The sequence below is a fragment of the Hetaerina americana genome, unplaced genomic scaffold (genome assembly GCF_022747635.1).
Source record: "Hetaerina americana unplaced genomic scaffold, ioHetAmer1.1.p SCAF_6, whole genome shotgun sequence".
In the NCBI taxonomy this organism is placed as follows: Eukaryota; Metazoa; Arthropoda; class Insecta; order Odonata; family Calopterygidae; genus Hetaerina; species Hetaerina americana.
Window position 1 is genome coordinate 60,824,258 of NW_027287205.1, and position 15,957 is coordinate 60,840,214.

Here is a 15,957-nt window from a genome sequence, read left to right on the forward strand (position 1 = left end):
ATATTTCGTTTATTTGAATGAATAATTTCCAATCAATACACTGTAGATTATTTAAGTAAGGTACTTCATCAAAAATTGACTTTATTGTCACTAAATATTTGGAATGGCAAGTTTGATTGCTGATTTACCGAGCTGCCAGGTAAATTTTCATTTAGGCACCAAATGTTTGGGAAAACGTCGCCTCGGAAATGAAATTCTATTCTTAATTTTGTGAGAATATTTTACATAACTGTATTATTTAGTACAATCTTTATTAAGAAATTTGCCATTTTGAAAATAATTTCAGGCATATCTATATGAGATAGGTCGTATGCACAGATATCTTTTAAGACATTTTATTCTTAAATCACATGCGATTAAAAGATTTCAACGATACCATTTACAATTTTGCACCCTTTCTACTTATTCATGTGTTTTAAAAATAACTAAATGCTCAATTTCTTAGTTTTTATAGATAGGTGTACATTTTATTAATGATACTCAACAACGCTACCACTTATGATGATGGATAAGGTAGCGCAATGGTTGCATATCATACTGTATAAAACTATAATGGTTGGATGAAATGTGGAAGTACTATATATTTCTCATGAAAGTTATGTGAAATAATATTTTTAACACATGATTTCTGTAAAAAGTATCGATAAGGCTTCGGAAAAATTTGTTTATTTCAGATACTGCCATAATGCCTCAAAATTCTTCAAAGTACGAGTACATCCCTTGAGCGTCAACACACTTTTACCAGTGGTTTTTCCATAATTCTAAGGCTCCCTGGTAGGCGGATTCCGGGAGACACTTAAGGGTCAATGGTATCTTTTGAGGGAGGATTTCACTTTTGGTTTTAGGAAATAGTCTGCCGGGGCCTATTCGGGACTGTAAGGGGGTTGGGGAATCGACGCGATGCCTTTGCAGGTCTTCGTAAGCAGAAACTGGACTCTGCTCTAGGTCGTCCGTCAAGACCTTCAGGACGATTTTAGCTCAGATCTTTCACATTGCAAAATTTTCAGCAAAAATGGTGTGCACCGTCATCTTATCAATGCCAATACGATCTGCGATCATACGCTCAGTTAACCGACGATCTGAATTTAGCCCTTCATGGCCACGTCAAGAATAAATTGTTACCCATACTTTTTATACACACCTTGTATAAGGCAGTATTGGTGCAATAAAAATTTGTCATTAATAGTTTCGAATTGTTAACATTTATATTTGCTTGCTTTTTATTTCTCTGGTTATTGTTGGTATAAAATCAAACTTTCTTGCCTTACATTTTACCTAAATGAGAACTCAACGCTTTTTGAACCATCTATTTCCATATTGTGAAATGCTGCTGTTTCAAAAATTATAATAATGATTATAAGTGAGGAAACCGCAAATAAATATCCTGTATGAACAACTGTTTCGTGAATTTATATCCGGATCATGGTTTGTCTGTGACCTATTCACAATCGCGCTGTTAATTTGGATTAACACAACTCTTCAAGCGACTCTCCGTAAAATCGTCATACATTTTCATCGCTTTACTACAATTTGCTGATTATTACTTGAGTTCTATGATTTATTACACATTAATGAATAGATAGATCACTTTAGGCGGGCATTTTCTTATAAACGGCTGAAATTCGTTCTGTAAGTAGTCGCGCGAAGCTGCTCCTTTGACCGGAGGGTTGATTTGCGCGCTAGCGTAAGAAACGTTTTTAATAGATAACTACTCATGAATGTGCTAAATAAAGAAACCTCTTTATGAAATAGGATTATTACTCAAACATTTACTTACCAAAGAACAAAAATTGCAGCTAAGAAAATTATTAATTAAAATATGTGCATAGAGACATTGTTAAGTGACACACAAGTCCCTATAATCGTGATTGAGTTTGCACAGAACAATAATAAAAGCGATCATAATAAATCAAAAATTCAAAATATCATTAAATAATCGAAACTAAACCGCTACATGCACATTCAAGGAAAATGCAAAGTAATACCAAACGTGGTCCAGCATTACACCACGCCCCAAATCACGCGCTGTCTATCTACGCGTCCTGACCAAAATCAAGTAGACGAACATAACACCCCATCCAAAAGTCCAAAAACCCGAGCCTTTGCGTAGTAGCTTCCTTACACTTGTTCTTAAAACTCCTGAAATTTGATTGAATGGGGTTATAAAACTTTCCAAGTAGCAGGTTCCGTTCCATAATACCTCTTTAAAAATGAAAACTTTTTTCAATATGTTTTTTGGCTTTCTATTTTCATTTTAAAACTGTGTTCGTTTTTCTTCTTGAAAATTTTGTTTTTGTGTTTTCTTCCTTAAATTTTCTCACTATTTGTCAGTATACATGCACCAAGCCTACTTTTCTTTCTCCTTATTCGCAAACTCCCATAGCAGAATACCCAACATTTCCGTTACGCTATCTGAACGTTTATACCTGCTCAGTACCTATCTGGTTCCCATATATTCTAACTCATATGGACCCCATACTATGCACGCTTATTCCAGGATATGGCGAATCTTATGTGCTTTTTTCTTTTAAGGCTACACTGCAGAAATGAGAAATTTGCCATGTGAACATTATTTCAAATAATTTGAAAGCGAAAATAGTAAAATTAAAATTCGCTTTTTACTAAATAATGAGCAAAATATTCCTGAAAGAGGAAAATTTTTAGCTCAACTGAATGAAAATTTAGTTTGGCTAAAATTATCCCTGACAAATACATTTAGTATTGATAGTTATTGTGATACATTTTTTTTAAGGTAATCTACCGGTTAAGGTAGGTTTTTGGATGGACACAACTACAAGCAAACATTTTATTACTCCTAACAAAACACAAAATCCATCATCCTACTCTATATCAGGTCCCTCTTCATCTCTGAGTACTTTCTTCCTCCCTTCATCCCGTCCAACATCCCTATCCTATTCCTTCCCTTTCCTGTGATACATTATTAAGGAAATAATTTTCTCTCAATTTCCATTAATAGGATATTTATGTGATTTATGATTTTCTTTTAAATTTTAGATGCTGCTGGCTTCAGTACCCTTTCTTACTTTCATCTTGCTTCCTGATTATCTCTTCCAGAAGCTGTTTTAGGTGGCCTCCTAGGTAAGTTGCTCACCATTTTTATGGAATAATAATTAAATATTAGTTATATTTATTTGTGATTTCACTTCAGGGAGTTTAGTTCACGTGTACATAATTGCAGTTAATTTTATAACGGCTTTTATCGGTGTAATTCATAGTTTTCAAATTGTAATACGCTGTTAATTAAGCTGCAATGCTAATTTAAAAAGCGCGTTATTTGAAAGGGTTCTTTTTCAAGGGTTTTCTTAATTTATGCACAGAAGAGCGCATCTGGTATTTATTTGTTTGTTTTGGATGAGGAAAACTACTTTAGCTCTTTAAAGATAAGCAAGTTGTTATAGCTCTTCTTCAAAATGTAATTATTCATTAGCCTCTTTTCTTTTATCGTCCTGAAGAAGTATCAAAGTGTGTTAAGTGTGCAAGAACTTCGTTTATCTTCATTATTTTCCCTCTAAGAATCTTAGTACCGAGATAAATGTAATTTATGGAAAACTAAAATTATTTAAAATATTAATTATGCTTCTGATGCCTACTATTACCACACCAGATTTACTTTACTCATGGTTTTTGATCGGAAGAGAATGATAAGCAAGATGCCGTTTATAGAATATGTGAAAATAATGAGTACAACGATTTAATAAAATTGTAAAATATCAGTTTAATGAAACAATAGTGGTTGAATATAGACACACTATCTAATGGCACTTATTTAAATTCTATATTTCTCAATTTATATTTGTATAAAAACGCTTTTTAAATTATTAGGGTAATACATAAATCAAAAATGCTCTAATATATAGTTTCCTTTACGGATTTGAACGGATATTCAGTAATCAAATAACCAAATGTTCTCATGAATTTCATCGTCAAAGTAATTCTAATCATTAATTGCTGATATTCTTGGAACTAATGCCCATATTAGGTCCCAGCTTTCCCCGTAAATACCTCATTGTCATCCACATTATAAATTTAAAGCAATACATTGAGAAAACCGGAAATTTGCACTGGGGAAACCATAGTCGAAGGTTGAACGGATTTTGGACCTAGAAATTTTTTCCAATATTCGTGTATTTCTCCCGAAAACCAATCTCCCCAAGAAAACGGAACTCGTTAATAATTCTATTCAATAAACTTAAAGGTATTTATTTGTTTTTCACTTCTAATGATGTGTTATTTTATTTGCAATCAACTCAGGAATTGTAGGTAATCCTAAAAGAATGATACGCCGAATCCATCATTATACTTATAATGATCCTCCTTAATGAATTAACTTTTCATGGGCATTAGCATTGATGATGAAATGAGAATAAATACCCAAAGGAACGATGCAATTTTTGTTAGCCTTACATCAGTTTCACTGATATTTGATTCTCAGAGGTTCTAAATTCACATAGGTGAAGATTTCAGGGACCAATTGGAAAATTCATTATACTCATCTCGATGCGGATGGTGCATGGTTTTGCAGATTATTAGGACATATAACGAATTTTTTCTGAATTTATAAGGCGTCATATCATAGAAAAATAAATTTAAAGCAATTTAATCAAAATAATGATATAACGTTTGACACATTATTCTTTTCATTTAGGGCAATCTAAACGCCCGTTCATTTCCATTTTTCCGATTTCAGGTAAAGCTGCTATCATGAGTGTTGCTCCTCCTAACAAGGAACCTTTCAAATGCTCGGCTCAAATCGTTGTAGACTGGGGAAATTCATAATCGGGTATAAGAAATATTATTATTTGAATTTCCTCTTGATATAACTGAGCAGATTTTTCATCTGCATGGGAGTTTACGAGGTCTCAATGGCAAAATATCAGTAAATGAAATTTCTTTTCGCAGTTGACTTTCCTGAAAACAGTTTTTCATCCCCCCCATTCTCTTTTGATGATTTTCAAACTTCATGTGTCATAACTATCTCTTTTTAATAAAATGAAAATATACCGAATCCATTTCTTGACCGACATGCTGCTCTTCCGACCGCGTGACGGTATCAGGCAATGGCGGTACCGCTGCCGAAAAAATTCGGCCTGCCCCTAAATGGGGCAATTTGTAGCTCACTATTTGCAATTACAACAAAAGAATTTTATTATATTTTCTGATATTACGTATATTAGATAAAATGCGCTTGTGCTACAACACAAAGTTTTTATCCGTTGTCAAGCCAAAGTTAAGTTTTAGTGAATATGCATAGTTTTTTTACGTAACGTGTATACTTTGTTTTGACAAGAATTCCCAAATTTAGCCCTCAAGCACAGAGTGCCTATCATGATTACTAAATTCCGTTCATCAAAATGAGATATGCTAATAGTAGCACTGTAGTATTTATTTCAATATCATGCTGCATGAATGAATTGAATATTTGTGGTAGTTAAAATCTGGCTCACTTCAAATATTAGATTATTATCTTCCCTCTCTACCACATGAATCCATTATACATGGCTACTTACGGAGGAAAAATAACAAAAAAATATGATAATGATAAGAGAAACCATGATTTCTCAGGGTTAGAAAAATATACAGGTAGATGTGTTAATGCAAAAATGCAGAGAATTATCACTACAAGGGGTAGTTTTAATCAAGCAGGAGCTCAATTTGTCCAATCTGAATTATTAACGAGCCATTTACCTTCCAATTCTGAGCAGAAGATGCGGAATATCAGTTCCATCCACCTCGGCATAAAAATATCCTGGCGCCAGGACTGATTTGAGGCCTAAAATATTCAGTATGTATATGGCTTAGGTAGGGTGCTTCGATTTTGAATAATGAATTAATGCTGAAAATCCAAATCGTTTACGAAATTAAATTTGAACGTTTTAAAGCTCCGATTTAAATGTGCGAGGGGAATTGCATTTCGCCGCTGAAATGGAGTTAATGAAATGAAGCCTGACATTATGAAAAAGTAGATTTTATTCCAGAAACGGTATTAACTTCATCAATCGCTCTCCATTTGGAAATAAAATTATGGTGTTTAATTTAACGTCCTCAAATGACCAATCATTTGTGATTTTGCACTTGTGCACGTTTTAAATTGCTTAGAGGCTTTATTTACCTCAGACCAAAAAGAAGATGACTTTGTTTTACACACTTGCAGAATAATATGACACTGGGATCCATAATTACTTAAACTGTGATTTTATGTTCGTAGATAATTCATCAATGCTTGAATAGAAATGTCAAATATTTTAATGTTTGTGGAGAACCTCATTAAATTTCTGTGTTAAACTGCGTATTATACAACAAATTGCTCTTCGCATAACTAAATTAGAATTGAAAATGTTCATGTTACAACCATTTTAACATAATATGAAACATTATATGCAGCAAAGCATGTGAAAACCTACGCACTGTATATTTCAATTTGGAAAAAAATGCTTGATGTCTACAAACTGACGTGAGAAAGCGGTTTGTTTGCTATTTATTAGTGCCCTAATATAGATTTTAATGCCAAAGGTGTAGTAAAAAAATTCAAAAATATTATAAAAATTGATTTTCTGAGTGAAGGGTTATTGAATAACATTTTATTAATGTTAGGAACACTTATTTCATTTTAGTGCGACTTTATACAGTCACGAGTGAAGAATATAAGCTATAAAATCCTTTGTTTACGAAAAAGTAGCATACCTCATTGCGTGAGAATTCGATTCGAAGGGGAATTCAGTGTTTTTAATTTGTAGTATAATTAGAAGGTAGGATTCTTGCTTGGTAAATCATATGATGAAATATGATTGGCACAATATAAAAGCTAATTAAATGTTATTCAATTTCGTCATCGCTTGGCGTAATATGATGAAATGAGGGAACCATACTAGGAGTACTTAGCCAAGTATTTTATCCAACTCATTACAGGACACTCTCTCATTCTTCCTAGGCAGTGACTCTACGTTCAGTTTGACGAAAAATATAAATTTGTGACAATCTAGGTTAGTCAAGTATGACTGAAATATATCTAAAAACATGGATTTTTCTGAAACTGCTCAATATGAATATAATGTGCCTTCAATGTCCGCAAGAGAGATACCATATCATACAAAGAGCAGGACTCACAAGCTTATAGACGAATTTTTAAAAGTTTCAGGTATACTATAACTCTACTATTTTTGGAGGTGCGGAGGATGATTATTTATTTCGGGAAGAACCTCGAATTGATTCTATTATTATTAGGGCACAAGAGAAAACATCGACAAGAATAAAAATTCGATCCGAATATAATTCTTTAGTTTGAAAGATTTGAGTAGTAGTTCATGCTCAATTATGTACTAATTATCCGTAAAATGTATGATTTTCATGAAAATTACAGGTACCTGTATATCTCTCATTCTTAAAAATAGGGGTAGCTGAATGATTTCGGTAATTTCAATGCTGTCACCCTATATTCTACCGCGTCCAATTATCTATTTGTTTCAAAGTAATTTTCTTACGTAATATAATTAATGGGTCGTGGATTATTACAGTTGACTATTGAAGTAATTTAGTCTCCTTTTGGACTGAACTGCCTCTAATACGTTGAATATATGATTGAATTGAAGCTTTAGATCATATTAGCCTTTATCTGTTAGAAATAAAATCTACATTGACATAAATAGATTGCTTTATCAATTGAGGGGCTATCATTTTATTGATTATTGTAATCTCAGTACATGTTACGTATGCGGTTAATAGAGTTTATCCGTACCAATGGCATAAATTAAAATCGAAACACTCATTAAAATATTTTGTTAAATTCCTGGAAGATTGGTTATCATTCAACATGGTCTTAAAAGGGACGCATTAGATTTTTGAATCTAGTTGGGAGTAGCAATAAAAGCCAGTAAAGGATTGCAGTGAATATGATAGGCAATTTAATTTCTCAAAACGCAAAAGCGTAAACTGCAAAGGCATTGCTCACAAACACGAAACGGCTCTATAATTTTGACTTATTATAAAATGGTTTCGTGCATCGGCTTGCATCTAAATGTGAAAATGTAATAGGTTTTGAAGAACTTTCATAACCGTTTATGTGTATACAAGCAAAAAAAATTCTTTACTCCTAAAGAGTGACGAAAAAGTTTACCTCAGTAATATGATAATTTATAAATCCCTATTAGAGTCATTTTTTTAGAAAACTCACCTTATATTTAACTACAGTTTCAGTTTGAATGAAAGTAGCTTGTAGATTTAACTCAAATAGATGCCATACATATACGCATATTAAGCCTTATTTTATGTTCAAGTTCACCACGTTCCTTTTCATTGCTGAAATATCACTACAGCGCCTTTTTTTCAAAATATTTGTAATTTTTTGGCCTCTCTTATAGAAATCTTTTATCTAAGTCGGTGTTAAATTTCCGTTTGAAGTAATGTAGCTTTCATTCCGGAACAATTTGTTTTCAAATTGTGATACAGAATCACAGTAAAGAAAAATATTCATGTTATAATATTCTCTTATTTACGCTTATTGATTGCAGGTAGGATGTTTACTATACATATGCCTTCATTGGTTCTTGGAAAAATATTACACATTGATTGGTACTTCTAATACATTTCTCAAAGGCAGGGGTTCCATTTTGCCCACGTCATTCACATGATCAACTTCAGTCCTTGTAGTCCACTCAGTGATATCCATACATTATAACCTTTCCGCTTTCATTCGCTTCCTTAGCATTCTTCTTTTTATCACAACTTCAGCATCTCACTGCAGGAAAGTATCTCTACTATCACTCCTTCCCATTTCGAATTCACTCCGATGCCTATTTTTTCCCAGTCAAATAGAACGGTTATTTGATTGCCTTTCTTTCAAGTCAGGTGATTTTCTCCAATCACTTTTACACTAATTTCTAATGACAATGTAATTCAGTTAATCGACTGCAAAATCAAATCTAGCCCTGAGTATGGACATTCTCCGAAACATCTACTCTACTTATTCCTTGCCCTTCTTTTCAGTCAAAGATAACGCTTCTCACTTCAGCAAAGCTCTATCCATAAAACTATTTGTTATGAACTGCTTAGTTAATTATTTATGTTATTTCATAATGTACTAATATGAAAATAGATTATATATTGCTAAATTGGTTAATTCACTGCTATGAAAAACATATCCATAGTATGGGATCCATATGAGGTGGGACATATTAGAAGGTTGAAAAAGTTCAAAGAAACGCAGCAAGGCATGTACACGTAAGGTACAAAAGAACAAAAAGTGTCCCGGAAATTTTTGATACATTGAAATGGGTGAGTTTGAAAAATAGAAGAAAAAGGAGTAGGTGAGACGCGATGAATAGGATTGTTAAAAATGACGAAGCGAGGGAAGATTTATGGAAAGAGATAGAAAAACTAAACTTAAGGCAAAAATCGACCACAGTTTTAAAATAAAAATAAGAACGCAAAAAACTAGTAAGAAAAAAATACTCTTTTTTATACAGAACTATTGTTGATTGGAACCAGCTCCCTGAAGGTTTTTTTGAGCCCTTTCCATCCAATTTTAGGAATTTTAATAATAAGTATAAAGCAGCCCCTGAGTGATAAACTTAATTGATCAGTGATTACTATACTACTGTACTACTTATTAAAATATTGTTTGTATGTGATGTGGACGGCATTTGAAGTTGTATTGCAAAAGTGAATGATGTGTAAACGGTGAGTGGTTTTGAACGGTATATGGAAGTGCAGAGTGCGTGATTATGGACGGAGTGTGGCGATGGAAGGTGTGTAACACCGTATGGCGAACTCATGTACTCGTATGGTGTGACCCTAGCCCATAGGTGATGGTAAAGGTGCAGTTGGTGATATTTACGTGTTTATTGTATAGAAGAGCCTTTTGTCTCCTATCTGTTCTTCTTGTGTATGTATATAAGTCCATTGTAAGAGTGACAGTTAACTAGACTTGATCGTTGTCACCAGGAAAATTGCATAATTGCAACGATAAATTCTTAAATAAATAAATAAATAAATGTTTTTGAAAAATTGGGAATAATCAGAATTCTCAAGATTTCGGCGTAGCGAATCAACTTGTAACATGTAATAATGATTTAACTGCCTCAATTTTTAATAGATGTACCAAAATGGCAGTCAAATTAATTATTTATTAGGCCCGGAACTGAATTCCAACCCACAAGATTCTCTGATACGCGAGACTTTCAGATAAGGTAGAGATTCATGTACAATGTATAATGAATGAGTGGGTCTATACGGTGCGTTTAGATAAAATGAAGCCTGAATATGTTAGTTATTTATATCGCAGGCTTATTATAGTGTAGGGTATAAGATGGTGTCTTATTAAGAGACGCAAGGAAATGTATCGCCGTACCATTGTATAGTCTGTGTCCAGCCAAAACTTGCCTTAATGGGTATAATAATAATAATTATTATTATATTTTTATCGAGGTGCTAAACTGTTAAATTTGTATCAGAATCCTAAAAAGCAACAAGAGGCTTTCTCAGTCAGAAAAATGACGTCTTTTTCAATTAAATGCCTAAATGTATCTTTTAGTTCTTGTATTTAGTAGCCAAAATGCAAATTGGCAATTCAATGATAAAACCTTTCATCAGTCATGCATTCAGATTGAAATAGTTTGCTCAGTTAATTTTGTTCACCTATTTCTAATAAATAAATGTATTGAAACATATAATACGTTTTATCAACTACGAGGCGATCAGCAACCGATTAATGCAATCTTTAGGTAATAAAACCGTCATATACGTCGAATCATTGTCATGTTCCTGAACCGGGAAGATACCGATAAATTTTAGACGTAATTTTCTAACTTGTTCATTATCATAAACTTCCCTTTGATCCGTTCTTTCACTAATATCCTTATTTTGCAAATTTGTGTTTTTCTACTCTATTCTATTAAATTTTTTGTGGTTTTCATACATAAGGGCTTGAGCTAACTTGATTTTTGCTTCCGGTTATTCCTGGATATTTTGCATTGGAAAACTGTTTCAATAATTGCAAGAAAAAATGCATGCATAGATAAATGCATAGAAACAATAATTTTCAGTGGGCCATATTTTTTATGCTTAATAAATCTTTGATAGAGAAACAATATAAAGCCGAACTTCTTTCTCTCTCGATGTCTTCACATTTTCCAAAATGGCGATTTAAGGACCCACCAGTAATACGCTGTTACCTACAGATTGACATCATTTATAAAACATGAATATTTTGTTCTGGAGTAAAGTGAATAGACCTTTACTCAGCGGACAGCATATTATTAGAAAGATCTAATTTTAAACGAAAACATATTAAATCCTTGTGAAGATATTAAATAGCCTGTCAGTAATAGCATTTCCTACAGACTGAACTATGTTCTAAAACATTACCTGTTATTGGCTGGATTGATCAGCTTTATTAAAGAGGATTATCATTGACCGAACATAGATATACTAATATCCAATGTTAACTCTGGAATTCCCGTTTATCGCCTTGATCCCGTTGCAAAGAGTGGTAACCTATTTTGAGGTTATTTCTTTGGACTTGTCAGTACGCAGCGAATATTTTGAATGAATGTAAGAAAACAAACTGTAAGCAGATATAACGTCGCAAAGCGATATATCCCATTAGCATAACAAACGTTGACGGCCTTCAGGTTAAAAACAGAATAGATACAAGATTTAGAACGATTCAGAGTTCGCGAATATTAATGCACTTCGTCATGCTCGAAACATATGTAGAAATACTATGAATTTTTCCAAATATGTCTCGTTTACCTGTGGAGCGACACCGCCCCATTCGATTGTATTACTTACCACAGCCCGACCGGAGCGACAGTCCGCAGTTCGGCAGGCACGTAGTTCAACCGGGTCAAACAGTCCTCCTTCCTCTCCGGGTTTTCAGTCCTCGTCCTGCTCTTATGGCTGTCGTCTCAAATGCGTGCGGTTGTCGAAAATACGATGTTCGCCAAGGGAATGAAACTAAGGTCTGTCCAGAGTTGGCTCGAGGGCTTCTTACCAAGTTTTTTTTTAATGTCACCCTCAATCAGCTGCGAGTGATCCACAAAAAGAGATGAACTGCGAGGGAATTCGTAACGAAGACAGTCTGATGGATGACATCCGTCGCAAACTTAACTGTATCACAAGACAAATGGGAGAACTAAAAAAAGAAAGAATACTGTATCGGGGTACACTCCTTCAATCATACACGGGAGTGAGGATTCGGTAATGTTCAAATGTGTCGTCGTCGGCGTTGGGCCGTTCACAACTCCGCCCCAACCACGTGGCGCGAGGAGTCAACAGTGGGGGAGAGAAGCTTACTCCCCGCCTCGGGATTCGTCCGTGTTCACACCACCACCGAACTTCCCCGCGTGGTCCAAACTTCGCTGCGTACACGGCGACTAGTCGATCGGCGACGCGCTTCCCGCTCCCCGGAAGGGGTCGTACATTCTAGAGTCAAAACACACGCCGTGGCAGCACAACATCCACCGCCGGCGACCGGAAGCCCCGACGCGTGACGCGAACGAACGCACTGGAAAGGGAGACAGTAGACGAGAGATCGCCCTTCAGGATTGACGCGGGTGCGAGTGACAAGTGCCCCGGATGTCACGGCCCCACCGCTACGCACTAAGTCATATCCCGTCGTGGATGTCGTACCGTCTGGGCGGCTAGGGGGTGGTGCCGGCGGCAAAGAAAAACCTCCTCTCCCTTATGCCGCGTGGCCGGTCACTCCGCTCTTCGACAAGCACACCGTGCCCCCCGCGACTAGTTCAGGGAACCGGCGGACACGGCAGAAACTCCTGAGTCTTCTCTTCTCGAGAAACTATATCTTCACGAGTGTTTTTTTGTTCCCGAACGTGAGTCAGGAGTCGGTTTTGTTTTTATCTTCTTGTCTCCTCTCTTCCCCGCCGAGAGAGGGAGCACTCCACCGACGCCGACGCCGGTATCTTCCCCCTCTTCCCTCCCGGTGGTGGTCCTCCTCGCGTTCCTCCCACGTCAGCACGCCAAGTCGTCGTCGCCGTCGAAGCCCTTCTGCCCCCGACGAGCGTAAACGAGATAATAATCGCTTTCGTGTGTAGAGAGATGATCCGCCCAATCTGCGCAGATCACACAGATTGAATTACGCGCCGGAGTTAAACTGGCGCGGGCGGGGAGTGGTAGGGAGGGAGGCCGGGAAGGGGATGCCGCGATGGGGCGATGCAGCGCGGGGGCGGGCGGGGAGATCAGCAGCGCAAGGGGCTCCGTGTGTGTGTGGGTGGGGTAGGAGAGAGGGAGAAAGAGAGGCAGAGGGAGAGAGAGGCAGAGAGCGAGAGAGAGGAATTGTGGCGGACGAAAAAGCACCGGGACGCAGACCAGGGTGGGGAGCGGGGGTTTGGGGTTTGGGTATCGAGGGGAGAGGGAGGAGAGAAGGGGTTTTGCGAGCGGGAGCAAAGAGGGAGGGTTTGGCGAAGGGGGGTAGGAAGGGAGGAGGGTGTGTTGCGTGGGAAGGGGTAGACAAAAGCTTCATAGGATCCCCGCGAGGAGGGTGTGGGGGAGAGGAGGAGGCGAATATGGGCGGTTGTGTGGGGTGGGGGGCGAGGACAGGAGGATCTCAGGGTGGGGGGATGCAGAGTGAGGGAAAAGGGGGGGACGGGGGGAGGTAAAAATGACGGCGAGCCAATGGGGTTTCACGGCGTGAGGAAAGCGAGACGAATACAGGAGTGGCGGGTTTTTGAGCGTGCCGGGGGAGGGGGCAAGTTGGGAATGGGGGTCCGAACTGGGGGGAGGGAAAGGATGTGGCGATAGTTGATTCGGGAGGGGCGGGAAGGGCGTGGGGAGACGTTGGGTGGGTTGGGGGTGGGCGTGGGACGGAGTGGGATACGCGTTGGGCGGGAGGGTGTGGGTGTCTGGGAGGGAATTTTTAGAGTGGGGGTGGGTGGGCGGAGAGGGGGTGGAATCGGAAATGGTGAAAAGGAGGATTGAAGTGGGAGGATGAGAGTGTAGGGAGGGGATGGGGTGGCATGTGATGCGGTGGGGCAGGATCTCTTCTGCACAACTCCTTCCCGGTGGGGGGTGTCGGTTTAAAAGGGTATGCGAGAGTGGGGGCGGGGGTTGGGATATAGTAGTGAGAGGGGTGTTCTTAAGGGGGTTGACAGAGGGAGTGGTTGGACGATTTCGGAGGTGGAAAAAGGGGTTGGGGAGTATAGTTAGAGGGGACATCTGTCCCCATCCCCGCCTCCTCTTCCTCCTCAATATATATCCCGCAGAACAAGTGACTGTCGAAAAGGAGAGATGGGAAAGGGAAGAGGTGTGTGTGTCTCCCCACCTCTCCTTCGCCCCCACTGAACCTCTTCCCTTGTTTTACGAGCACGTGGGCTGGGCGTAAAGAGATGGCGCAAGATACAGTGCTGTCAGAAAAGGTGACGATTGTTTGACCGAGAACAGGTTGAACCTCCCGAAGCATTTGGGTAACTTCAGTCGTCAGATGAGCAGCAAAATAATATTCAATTAACATTCCGTCATTGAGCTCTGATAGGAATTACTGAACTAAATGTTACGTAGATATTAAGTATATCATATCAATTTATATTCTTTAGTAGTAAGCTATAATAAAGCACGGTATTTTGACGTATGATAACGCTTCTAATCCTGAGTGGTTAGCTAATGTCCTGAGTGAGCGTATGCGATTGAACCTTCAGGAATTTAATGAAATAGATCTAGTAATTTTAGCTGTTTCACGAGTATAATCGTTCTAAGACGTTTTTATTTAACTTCAAATTCCCAGCTACGCGTAAATGAAAAAAACTATCTCGGTACCAAAAGAAAGGGCTGACTGGAGAAATACTTCAAAATGTCACTTTTGTGCTTTGATACGTATCTCTAGATCTCCCCTCTGTTTACTACCCTGTACACATTGGTTAATTCATACGTATAGGCAATCCACCGTGAAATTATTCCATATCCATTACTTGTAAAGTATTTAGATACGTGACTCGAATAAAGGAAAGAAACGTTTCATAGATCGGTGACGAGACATGCTCTTCGTCATTGTAAGGCGTACAAGAAAAAAAAATTTACTCCGACTGTCTAAATTTAGGTAAAATGCTGTCTGTCGTGCATAGATAAGGAAAAATAATCAATCTGACATGGTATGGATATTTTCCAAGGAAACGGAAATATAAAACTTAACATCAGTGTGATGATTTTCGTTGGTTTTGGCTGCAGGCAATGTGTTATTTGCTGTGTTCACGTAATATTAACTTGCGTAATACAGTATGAGTAATAATAAAGGGTCCTGATTAGCCGATTTACATTTCATTGCTGCTCTGAAGAGTGTGCGTAACATTAAATGTGTTAAAAGAGTTTGAAAAAGGCGTCTGGGTGTCCGGCGATGCTTTCTAAGCATTCTGTAGGGCATCTAATTTGCAGGCTATTGCATGTATGCAGCGGTTGCACGCTCTGCTGTAAATCCGTTTAGATGAGGAAAGTTTTGAAAGGCAGTGCGAGACTGCGATATTATCAGCTGTTACTGCAAAAAGTACTGGTAGTTTCTACCTCACACCGGAATTCAGAATTTGCACCTTCAGGTAGATAGATAGATAGGGGTCTTTATTTTGGCGAAATTGAGACCTAATGGTCCCTTCTTCAAGTAAAGAACAGCAATGACGGAGGCGTGATAAAGAATTTCAAAACTTGCCTACGCGCTCTTTCGCGCTATTAAGGCCTTGAATATTGAAAACGCGAACATATTTGGAGTGCAAATATTTTAGAGTGCAAAAATCATTCGTCTTGACCGGGATTCGATCCCGGAATCCTCAGCGTTCCTCCGAGTGTTTCAGCTAGTTAAGCTACCGAGGCGTTCTCTTATATCCTGAAATTTTTGTATTGTAGTGCATATTTATCGGAGTACTCCGTTAAAAAGTTACTGTCGCGGCATCTCCCTTAGTTTATTCTAATTTTTCAAAAGCTAAACACAATACAGTTTAAAAA

General features: G+C 37.7%; 1 protein-coding gene across 1 annotated transcript in view; it reads right to left on the reverse strand.

Moving 5' to 3' along the window:
- LOC139695344 (protein enabled homolog) overlaps positions 1 to 12,964 on the reverse strand; it is a 189,948-nt gene extending 176,984 nt beyond the window's left edge. The window contains exon 1 of the mRNA XM_071594057.1: positions 11,806 to 12,964. The gene's annotated coding sequence lies outside the window, so the exon portion shown is untranslated. The remainder of the gene's footprint in view (positions 1 to 11,805) is intronic.
- Between the last annotated feature and the right edge of the window lie 2,993 nt (positions 12,965 to 15,957).